Genomic DNA, 13,020 nt, shown 5'->3' with positions numbered 1-13,020 from the left:
CCACATGCACACATACATGAATAACCTAGGCATTAATAGAAATACACACCATGGTCTAGCTAAAAGAAAAACAGAATAAAGCTTGCTACACAAGGAAAAGAAATAGGGAAACAAAATAACAAAGGAACAAAAATAAAGGGGGGTTGCTGGATTGGAACCCAGGACCCCCTGGTGCTACCACACACTCCGACCACTGGTCTAGCGCGCTGCTCTCGACATAGAAGTGGAAGGGGGCAGGTTAACCCCCTTCTGCCAAGCATCTAACAGCAACGAAAAACAGGAATTAAAAAGGGGCTTTGAGGGGTATCGAACCCAGATCTGCCTGAAGCGTCAACATACATGTACCACTTTGCTACTCGCACGGATCTTGACAGAGAAGGGGGAAGTGGCTCTATTGAGCATACCCCTCGCATCTAATTGCACTCACACAACACACAGGAACAAGGGAGTCTCTGGCGGTGCTCTGGCGATCAACGCATGACGGTAGGCTACGGCACGAAGAAACAAGGAAGGGGAAGAAGGTGTGATCACCCAGGAGGCCAACGGGGCCGTCGTAGGGGAAGAAGTGCTTGGGGAGGCCCTCGGTGAAGAAGCAGGATGGCCACGGCGGAGCAGCACGACGGCGAGGAAGAAGGGGAGGTAGCCGTCGCCGTGGTGGTCCTCCGGGGTTTCTAGCGCCGGGAATGGAACGCGGGGAGACCCCCCGAGCTCACGGAAATCTTCGATGGCGCCGGAAATGATGGAGACGCAGCGGAGACGGCGGCGCCCTTTTCTCTCTTTTTTGCAACTCTATCTGTTATCTCCTTCACAGAACCCTACCTAAGAGGAAGAAAGGAAAGAGATGGAGGAGAGGGTGGCGGCGCGAGGTAGGAGCCCTAGGCACGGACGCCAAGGGAGTATATCGAGGAGGAGGAGGGGGAGTGGCTCCCGGTGTGCATGTGCCTCCACGAGCAGGGGAGGAGGAAGCCGCGGAGGGAAAAGGTGGAGGGCAGTGCCACTAGCGAGTGGGGCCTTGCAGCCTCGCTGGAAAGGGGAAGAAGATGGTCGCGGGATGGGCTTGGCGTGGGGGATAGAAGGAGTTGGGTGAGGGAGAAAGGAGGGAGCCAGCCCACCTGGCCTCTCTAAAATAAACAAAACGGTTTCATCTTTTTTTGAAATACAAACCTCAAACCAAATTCACACATGCATACAGGGGTTTGAAGAAAACAAAAGAAATATACCTAGGGCATAAGGGAATTATGCCCTATTTAACTAAAATATAACACTGATTTTTGGAGCAAGTAAATTAAATGCAAAACAGAATATCCTATACTGTTTTGTAGATAAAAACCCATTTTCACTTAAGTTTTAAAAACCCCAAAACAATACCCCTCAATCACAAGGTAACACACTAAAATAACAACATTTTCAAAACAGGTTTTGAGAAAGTCAAACATGAGCTCAAATAAATAATGGAGAAGGGGTTTTTCAAACCTAGTTTGAAAACAACATTGTTTGAAACCATAGTTTGGCAAACACCACATCAAACACAACATACTGGCACTCATTATGGATCAAACAACAACAACAACAACACAAAGGAAAAGACATGAATGCAATGAATGGCATGATGCACATGTGATGACATGAAATGACCACATGAAATGATAACTCCATAGTATTGAAATCATGATCCAAATTAGGAAAGGGTTCCAAATAAGGCAAGGGTTACATCTGGGCATTACAAACTGTCCCACACTAGAAGAAGATCTCGACCAGAGATCTAGGACTGAAAGAACTCTGGAAATTCGAAACGGAGGTGATCCTCGCGCTCCCAAGTGGCCTCTTTATCAAAATTATTTTACCACTGCACCTTGAGAAACTTGATTGACTTATTGCGGATCTTGCGCTCAGTCGTCTCAAGAACTGCAACTGGATGCTCACGATAGGATAGGTCGGGTTGAAGGTCGATATCCTGAAGATCAACTGTGCGCTCGGGAGTCGTGAAGCATCCCCAGAGCTGAGAGACATGGAACACGTCATGCACATTTGCGAAGTTTGAAGGGAGCTCTAGTTGATAAGCAAGGTCGCCTATCTTGCCCACAATTCTGAAAGGCCCAACAAAACGAGGAGCAAGCTTGCCTTTGATGCCAAAACACTTAGTGGCCTTCATAGGAGACACTTTAAGATAGACGAAGTCATCGAGCTCATAAGACATGTTAGGATGCTTACTATCATAGTAGCTCTTCTGATGGGACTGCGCTGCTCTGAGATTATCCCGAATGACATGACACATCTCTTCCTCTTCTTCAATCAAGTCATTCCCAAGAATCTGACGCTCGCCAGTCTCTGACTAATTGAGCGGTGTACGACACTTCCTGCCATAGTGAATCTCAAACGGAGATTTGCTTGAACTTGCCTGATAGCTGTTGTTATATGAACACTCAGCAAAAGGTAGGCAGTCTTCCCACTTCATGCCAAAGGAAATGACACAGGCTCTTAGCATATCCTCGAGGACCTGATTGACTCTCTCAACTTTCCCACTAATCTGAGGATGAAAGGTTGTGCTGAATCGAATCTTAGTACCCATCATAGACAGAAATGAGTCCCAGAACATGAAAGTAAAGATGCTTCCGCGATCCGAAGAAATCAGCATTGGAACACCATGTAATGAGACTATCCTCGAAGTGTACAGCTCTACAAGCTGAGCTGCCGAGATAGACTCCTTGACTGGAAGAAAATGAGCTACATTGCTCAACTTGTCGATGACGACGAAGATGGCATCGTTACCCTTCTTGGACTTCGGAAACCCGATGACGAAATCCATCTCAATATGGTCGAACTTCCACTCGGGAATGGGCAATGGATGCAAAGCACCTGCTGGACGTTGATGCTCTGCTTTCACCCTTCGACATACATCACATTCATTTATGAACTGAGCAATTTCACGCTTCATGCGAGTCCACCAGAAGGTCTGTTTCAAATCTTGATACATCTTAGAGCTTCCTGGATGTATGGAGAGAAGAGAGTTATGAGCTTCTTCCATGATTACCTTTCCGAGATCCCCTTTCGGAACGACAAGATGATCCTCAAAGAATAATGTATCTCTGGCATCAACACTGAAGCACTTATATTTGGGAACTCCCTTTGCCACGCCAATCTTAACTTTCTTCACCATTGCATCAAGAAGTTGAGCTTCTCGGACCTGGTCTTACAAGGTTGGTGAAATCTAAATATTAGCAAGAAATCGCTGAGGTACTAACTAAAGGTTGAGCTTTCTGAAAGATTCACAAAGGTCAGGCTGGAGAGGCTTCAGAATGAGACTGTTGCAGTAAGCCTTCCTGCTCAAAGCATCTGCCACGACATTAGCTTTGCCTGAGTGTACTCAACGCTCAGATTAAAATCTTGGAGCATTCCACCCAACGAGTTTGCCGAAGATTGAGGTTAGGCTGGGTGAAGATGTACTTGAGACTCTTGTGATCGGTGAACACTACAACCTTTCTTTCCAACAAGAGGTGTCTCCAAGTCATCACAGCATGTACAACTGTCGCCAACTCAAGATCATGAGTGGGGTAATTCTTCTCACTTGGCTTCAACTGCCTCAAGGTATAAGCTACCACTTTCTTGTCTTGCATCAACACTGCACCAAGACCTTGAAGAGAGGTGATACGTCCATTTTGCATCATGCTTTCATGTTGATATTTATCGCTTTATGGACTATTATTATACTTTGTGGAACCTTACTTATGCCTTTTTCTCTCTTCTTTTGCAAGGTTTATTTGAAGAGGGAGAATACCGGCAGCTGGAATTCTGGACTGGAAAAGGAGCAAGTCTGAGTGCTCTATTCTGCGCAACTCCAAGTGTCCTGAAAATCAACGTGGATTTTTTTTGGATTTTATAAAAAATACTAGGCGAAAGAAGTGTCAGAGGGGAGATTTTTCGTGGTTTCGCCACCACCACGAGGCGGAACTTGAGCAGATCCAATCTAGAGTTCCGGCAGGACGATCTTGCCGGGGAAACTTCCCTCCCGGAGGGGGAAATCGTCACCATCATCATCACCAACACTCCTCTCGTCGGAGGGGACGCATCTCCTCTCCAATCCATAGTTCATCTCTTGTAACCAATCTCCGTCTCGCGACTCCGATTGGTACTTGTAAGGTTTCTAGTAGTGTTGATTACTCTTTGTAGTTGATGCTAGTTGGATTACTTGGTGGAAGAGTTTATGTTCAGATCCTTTATGCTATTCATTACACCTCTGATCATGATTATGATTATGCTTTGTGAGTAGTCACTTTTGTTCCTGAGGACATGGGATAAGTCATGCTAATAATAGTCATGTGAGTTTGGTATTCGTTCGGTATTTTGATATGCTGTATGTTGTTTTTCCTCTAGTTGTGTTATGTGAACGTCTACTACATAACACTTCACCATATTTGGACCTAGAGGAAGGCATTGGGGAGTAGTAAGTAGATGATGGGTTGCTGGAGTGACAGAAGCTTAAACCCCAGTCTATGCGTTGCTTCGTAAGGGGCTGATTTGGATTCACTAGTTTAATGCTATGGTTAGACATTGTCTTAATTCTTCTTTCGTAGTTGCGGATGCTTGCGAGAGGGGTGCATCATAAGTGGGATGCTTGTCCAAGTAAGGGAAGTACCCAAGCGCCGGTCCACCCACATATCAAACTATCAAAGTAACGAACGCGAATCATATGAACATGATGAAACTAGCATGACAGAAATTCCCGTGTGTCCTCGGGAGCGCTTTTCCTCTTATAAGACTTTGTTCAGGCTTGTCCCTTGCTACAAAAGGGATTGGGCCACTTGCTGCACCATTGCTACTACTTGTTACTTGTTACTTTACGCTTGCTACGTTTCACCTCACTACTCCATCACTTGTTACCGCTACTTTCAGTGTTTGCAGTTATTACCTTGCTGAAAACCATTTTTCAGAGCCTGCTACTCCTCGTTGGGTTCGACACTCTTACTTATCAAAAGGACTACTATTGATCCCCTATACTTGTGGGTCATCAAGACTCTTTTCTGGCGCCATTGCTGGGGAAGGAAGCGCCTTTGGTAAGTGGAATTTGGTAAGGAAACATTTATATACTGTGCTGAAATTTATTGTCACTTGTCACTATGGAAACTGTTCCTTTGAGGAGTTTGTTCGGGGTATCTTCACCACGAAAGGAAGCACGAGGAGTTGCTCCTCAACCTGAGGTACCTAATAAAAATATCTTTTATGAAATTCCTTCGGGTATGCTTGAGAAACTACTGGCTAATCCTTTTACAGGAGATGGATCATCACATCCAGACTTGCATCTGATCTATGTAGATGAAGTTTGTGGTTTATTTAAGCTTGCAAGTTTGCCCGAGGATGAGGTAAAGAAGAAAGTCTTTCCTTTATCTTTGAAGGATAAGGCATTGACATGGTATAGGCTATGTGATGATATTGGATCTTGGGACTACAATCGGTTGAAATTGGAATTTCATCAAAAAAATTATCCAATGCATTTAGTACATCGTGATCGGAATTATGTTTATAACTTTTGGCCTCGTGATAGGGAAAGCATAGCTCAAGCTTGGGGGAGGCTTAAATCAACGCTATATTCATGCTCCAATCATGAGCTCTCGAGAGAAATTATCACTCAAAACTTTTATGCTCGGCTTTCTCATGAAGATCGTACCATGCTTGACACTTCTTGTACCGGTTCTTTTATGAAGAAGGATATTGATCACAAGTAGAATTTATTGGAAAGAATCAAACGTAACTCTGAAGATTGGGAGTTGGAAGAAGGTAAGGAGTTAGGTATGAATTTCCAGTTTGATTGCATTAAATCTTTTGTTGAGACAAACACTTCTAGAGATTTTAGCGCTAAGTATGGACTTGACTCTGAGATAGTAGCTTCTCTATGTGAATCTTTTGCTACTCATGTTAATCTTCCCAAAGAGAAGTGGTTTAAATATCATCCTCCTGTAGAATGCAACATAGTCAAAACCAATCTAGTTGAGGAGAAAGTCATTGCTTTTAGTGATCCTATTGTTCCTTGTGCCTACGCTGAGAAACCACCTTACCCTGCTAGGATAAAGGATTATTCTAAAGCTCCAAATGTGATACGTAGGGGTTACATTAGACCACTTGCACCCCCTGAGGAAATTAGAGTTGAACCTAGTGTTGCTATTATCAAAGATCTCTTAGCCGAAGACATAGACGGGCATGTTATCAAATTCTGTGAGGACTCCGCTCGAATTGCTAAACCTCACCCAGAAGATAAATACAGACCTGTAGTTGGCCTGCCCATTGTTTCTGTCAAGATAGGAGATCACTGTTACCATGTTTTATGTGATATGGGAGCTAGTGTTAGTGCAAGACCCCGTTCCCTATATGATGAAATCAAAGATGAGATTGCACCTGCTGAGTTAGAACCCATTGATGTCATTATTACGCTAGCTAATAGAGACACTATCTACCCTCTGGGAATTGTGAGAGACGTAGAAGTCCTGTGTGGTAAGACGAAGTATCCTACTGATTTCCTCGTCCTTAGTACTACACAAGATAGCTTTTGTCCCATCATATTTGGTAGACCCTTTCTCAACTCTGTCAATGCTCACATTGATTGCATTAAGCAGACTGTCACGGGTAGTTTCGAGGGTGTGTCTCATGAATTTAACTTCTCCAAGTTTGGAAGACAACCCCATGAAAAAGAATCGTCTGGTAGGGATGAAATGATTCCTCTTGCCTCTATTGTCGTACCTCCTACGGACCCTATAGAGAAATATCTGCTTGAGCATGAAAATGATATGTATATGGAGGAAAGAGATGAGATAGATAAAATTGTCTTAGACCAATATCCTATTCTCAAGAATAATCTGCCTGTTGAACTGCTTGGGATCCTCCCCCACCAAAGGGAGATCCTGTGTTCGAGCTAAAACAGTTACCAGATACTCTTAAGTATGCCTATCTTGATGAGAAGGAGATATATCCTATTATTATTAGTGCTCACCTCTCGGATCACGAAGAGAAGAAGTTTTTAAAAACCTTGAGGAAGCACCCTGCTGCTATTGGATATACTCTTGATGATCTTAAGGGTATTCGTCCCACTCTATGTCAATACAAGATTATAACCGATCCTGATTCTAAGCGAGTTGCTGATCATCAACGGAGATTAAATCCGAGGATGAAAGAGGTTGTGAGAAAAGAAATATTAAAGCTTCTCGAAGCAGGAATCATCTATCCTGTTGCTCATAGTGAATGGGTAAGTCCAGTACATTGCGTACCTAAGAAGGGAGGTATCACCGTCGTTCCTAATGATAATGATGAACTATTCCCGCAGAGGATTATTACTGGCTATGGGATGGTGATAGACTTCCGGAAACTGAACAAGGCAACCAGGAAGGACCATTATCCTTTACCGTTCATCGACCAGATGCTAGAAAGGCTATCTAAACACACAAACTTCTGCTTTCTAGATGGTTATTCAGGTGTCTCGCAAATACCTGTTGCACAATCTGATCAAGAGAAAACCACCTTCACATGCCCCTTCGATACCTTCGCTTATAGACGTATGCCTTTTGGCTTGTGCAATGCACCTGCCACCTTTAAAAGATGTATGATGGCTATATTCTCTGACTTCTATAAAAAGATTGTTGAGGTTTTCATGGATGATTTCTCTGTCTATGGTTCTTCCTTTGACGATTGCCTCACCAACCTTGATCGAGTCTTATAGATATGAAAAGATACCAACCTTGTCTTGAACTGGGAGAAGTGCCACTTCATGGTTAATGAAGGCATCGTCTTAGGACACAAAATCTCTCAGAGACGCATTGAAGTTGATAAGGCTAAGGTTGATGCAATTGAGAAAATTCCTTGCCCCACAGATATCATAGGTATACGAAGTTTCCTAGGTCATGCTGGTTTCTACAGAAGGTTCATTAAAGACTTCTCTAAGATTTCTAGGCCTCTTACCAACCTCTTGTAGAAGGATGATCCTTTTGTTTTTGATGAGGATTGTGAGGAAGCTTTCGAAATACTTAAGAAGGCTTTGATAACCGCACCTATTGTTCAACCACCTAATTGGAACTTGCCCTTTGAAATCATGTGCGATGCTAGTGATTATGCTGTTGGTGCTGTTCTAGGACAAAGAGTTGACAAGAAGTTGAATGTCATTCACTACGCTAGTAAAACTCTAGACAGTGCCCAAAGAAACTATGCCACCACGGAGAAGGAGTTTTTAGCAGTCGTGTTTGCATGTGAAAAGTTCAGATCTTATATAGTTGACTCCAAAGTCACTATTCACTATGACCATGCTACTATTAAGTACCTCATGGAGAAGAAGGATGCTAAGCCTAGGCTAATCAGATGGGTTATTCTGCTACAGGAATTTGATTTGCATGTTGTTGACCGAAAGGGTGCTGATAACCCTGTAGCAGATAACTTGTCTAGGCTAGATAATGTCCTTGATGACCCACGACCTAGTGATGACATCTTTCCTGATGAGCAACTGAATGTCATCCGCACTTCACATAGTGCACCATGGTATGCTGTTTACGCAAACTATATCGTAGCCAAATACATACCACCCAGTTTCACCTACCAGCAAAAGAAGAAATTCTACTTTGATTTGAGACACTACTTTTGGGATGATCCTCACCTCTATAAGGAAGGAGTAGATGGTGTTATTAGACGTTGAAGGAGTAGATTTTCTCCAACCCTTCCTCCACATGTTCAGGCTTGTCCCTTGCTAAAAAAGGGATTGGGCCACTTGCTGCACCGTTGCTACTACTTGTTACTTGTTACTTTACGCTTGCTACGTTTCACCTCACTACTCCATCACTTGTTACCGCTACTTTCAGTGTTTGCAGTTATTACCTTGCTGAAAACCATTTATCAGAGCCTTCTCCTCCTCGTTGGGTTCGACACTCTTACTTATCGAAAGGACTACGATTGATCCCCTATACTTGTGGATCATCAAGAGGCATCGCAGAACACTTGATAAGGTTTGGAGTCATCAGGAGGAACCAAGACTCGAGTAGAAGTGAACTTCTCTTTGAGTGTGTCGAAAGCCAACTGACACTCTGGAGACCAGAAATACTTCACACCCTTATGAAGAAGACTTGAGAGAGGCTTAGCAATCTTGGATAAATTCTCAACGAATCTACTACAATAGCTTGCAAGCCCGAGAAAGCTTCGAAGCTGCTTCACATTTTGCGGAGGCTCCCACTCAACAATTGCATGCACCTTCGACGGATCAACATTGATGCCCTCGGCGGAGATGATGTGCCCAAGGTAGACAACTTCTTTCAACCAAAACTCACATTTGGAAAACTTAGCATAGAACTTATGCTCTCTTAGCTTATCAAGCACAAGCCTGAGATTTTCTTCATGCTCTTCCTCAGTTTCCGAAAAGACCAGGATATCATCAAGATACAACAAGACGAATTCATTCTTCAATGGGGAGAAGATATAATTCATCATCCGACAGAAGGTCAGTGGAGCATTGGCCAGACCGAAAGACATCACTGTATAGTCATACGAGCCAAAGCTTGTTCTGAAAGCAGTCTTTGGAATGTCCTCTTCGCGAATGCGAATCTGATGATAACCAATCCTGAGATCAAGCTTCGAGAAGATCTTAGCCCCTTTCAATTGCTCAAACAACTCATTGATGTTAGGAAGTGGATACTTGTTTTAATCGTCTTCTTATTCAATGGGCGGTAATCGACACATAGTTGTTCCATACCATCCTTCTTCTTGACGAAAAGAACTCCACAGCCCCAAGGAGATGAGCTTGGTCTGATCAGACCCAGACGCTCTTGCTCATCAAGTTGTTTCTTCAGCTCCTTCTGCTCTTCTGGACCCAGTTTGTACGGCCGTTTGCACACAGGCTTTGTACCCGGTTCAAGCTCAATTATGAACTCAACTGCTCGGTCCGGAGGCATTCCTGGCAGTTCTTCCGGAAAACATCTTCGTATTCACAAACCACTGGGACTTGCGAAATTGGAGAGATCTCACCCTTCTCATTCAAGGAAAATAGATGGACCGTGTCATCACGCGCTGCGAAGATAATCACGTCCTTCGAAGAATGAGTTAGCTTAACTTCTTTAGCTTCCCAATCAATCGACACCTTGTTCATGGACAACCAATCCATCCCAAAGATCAAATCAATATCGGAGTTGCCAAGGACAATAGGAGAAGCCAGAAAAGCATAATTACCCATCTTGACAGAAACATCAGGAACCAAACAATTGGAATTCATCAATCTCCCAGGGGAAACTACTGAGACCGGCTTAAGCAAATCTTCACAAACAAAATCATGCTTTGCAAAGAATGGGCGGGACATGAAGCAATGCGATGCACCAGAATCAAATAAAACCTTTGCCGGAATATCATTAACTAGAAGGTTACCCATAATCACGTCTGAGGAGTTCTGTGCTTCAGCTGCATTCACCATATTGACTCTTGCAGACCTGGGGTTGAACTTCACTATAGCATTGCTTGGAGGCTTCCCTGGAGGAGGAGGCAGAAGACGCAGCTGAGAGGTGCACTTGTTGGCATAGTGACCCTTCTGCCCACACTTGTAACAAGTAACATATGCCAGCTGATGGAACTGCATCTGAGGATTCCCTTGCTTTTGCTACTGAAACCTCTGTTGAAAAGCTGGGTTGGGTGGGTGGGAAGAACCATGACCACCTGATTGTTTGAACTGCTGAGTCTGCCGAGGAGGAGGAGGAGACACCCAGTATTTCTGCTGCTTCTGGACCACCTGAGTAGAGGACGACGAGCTAGAATCCCTGAAACGCTTCTTCAAATTCTCCACCCTGAGCAAAGCTGCCTGAGCCCTGAGAGCCAAGTTATAGAACTGATCAAACTCATCAGGATCGTGCAAGGCGGGGGCCAGCTGCAAGTCCTCTTCTAGACCACCTCTGAACTGATAGATCTTGCTCTTCTGATCTGGAATGTCCTGCAAGGCATTTCGAGCCAGCTCGTGGAACTCGATGTTGTACTTCTACACGGAGGAACCAGCTTGCTTCAAGCACCTGAACTTCTCACGCATTTCTTCCACAAAGCTAGACGGGATATAGTGGGACCTGAAATCTCTGCAGAACTCATCCCAACTGATCAATCTACCACCCTGGAGTCCTTCAACTGCTGCCACCAAACTGTTGCGTGCCCCCTTGAGCTGAAACGTTGCATACTTGACGAAGTCCTCTGGACGGACATTGCTGCACTCAAAGTGTTTGTTCATGTCCCAAATCTAGTCCTCAGCGTCAAAAGGCTGATCACACGACGTGAAGGTCTTCGGCTAGTTTGCCAGGAATTGACTCAGAGATGCAAACTGATTACCACCATGGTTGAAATTGCCCTGCTGCTGATTTGTCCTGTCTTGTAACAGCTGGATTAACATCTAGGTGTTAGCATTTGTTGCAGCCATCACCGCTTGCCAAGTCTCTGCATGAGCAGGCGACAGAGGAGGAGGCGGAGGGGGTGGTGGCGAAATTTCAGCACCCTCACGACCCGGATTCTGATGAGTTGGTGGAGCCATCCTGAAAACGGACAACACATTTGACCAGAGATTAACATTGAAGGTAAAGCTGAATCAAAAGGCGGGAATATCTGAACAAGAATATTAGCAATTGCACTCGAACAAAATAGTAAGAATGCTTCCTCGAAAGCGACTGTCGACAAAATATGATTAAAGACCACTTGCAAACCAAGTATGAGCTAGAACTGCTCAGAACAAACGTATGACAGAGATTCCATCCGATATCTTCGTGGATAAGATCGCACGGGCTCGAATTTACAGTAGCCATCTTGTGCAAGGTAGTGCACACGACTTACGAAGCATCCCCGAGTCGTAGCAAGTTACAAGGACTCTTTAAGACACAACGAGAACCGCTGTAAAACGACCGTGAACAAACGTACCCACTGAATGTCGAATCCCAACCTCACATCATGCATCTGTAGGAAGATTGTCCTATAAGTCACTACTTGATATCCCACCTATGAATTCCCGAAATATCTGGTCTTGCAATCTCGTATACGGATACAAGGAGTAATATTTCACACAACTCCTATACTAACCCGTCCAGTGTATCACATCCGTCAACACATAACCAAAATCTCGGACCTTCATCTAATTCAGACCCTCGTGATCATAACGATACAAAATGTGGCGATACATCCGGAACTCTCTGCACCAGTACTGGGGAAGCCGGACTCCTCTCGTCACAACTAGTATTGAAGTAATTACGAACATCCTCCGACCCGAGATACTAAGAAATCTGAATGATGGCAATGTGCACAAGAATCCCCTACAGGTCAACTGCCCGTAAGAAATCAAGTCAGACAGGAGGCACCAAGACAGAACTCCGTCACATCGATATCATATAGATTTCAAAATACCCGCGTGATCCTAAAAAAATTGAGCGAGAGGAGGAGTGGAATTAAGATTTCCTAAGTCGAGAACCTCACGAAAGCATAGAAGAGGAGAAAAAAGAAACCTACTCTCCGATATAACAAAGACTCAAAACATTTTACTAGACTCGACTCGGCCAAGTTCGATCACACAAAGGCTCCTATGGTCGTAAGGCTCTGATTACCAACTTTGCTACGGACAACAATACATAACTGAAGAATGACAAGTAGGGCATACACTTGCCATCTGACGATAGTTTAACATAAAGTTTACAGCCACACAATTATTTAGAGCATAGTTTAGTCCCGCTACGGACAACATGAAACAAGTAAAAGAACTATGACATCCCGCATGCTGGCCCACGATCACGACCACGGCCTCAGTCCTCCGGATAGTTCATGTACAGTCGATCAGATTCCTCATCGTACTGCCACTTCAGCTGGGTGTCATCAGGATCTCCTGCTTCGGGCGTACCTGTACCTGTTGAGGTTTTGTAGTAAGCTGTGAGCCACGGGGACTCAGTAATCGGATGACCTTGGTATCGAATCTAGTCAAGTTATTAGGTGAGGAAGGTTTAGTGTATAAGTTTGCAGCAACCTAAGCATATATGGTGGCTAACTTACGATGATCAG

The sequence above is a fragment of the Hordeum vulgare genome, chromosome 5H, assembly GCF_904849725.1.
Source record: "Hordeum vulgare subsp. vulgare chromosome 5H, MorexV3_pseudomolecules_assembly, whole genome shotgun sequence".
Lineage (NCBI taxonomy): Eukaryota > Viridiplantae > Streptophyta > Magnoliopsida > Poales > Poaceae > Hordeum > Hordeum vulgare.
This window is presented reverse-complemented; position numbering follows the sequence as displayed.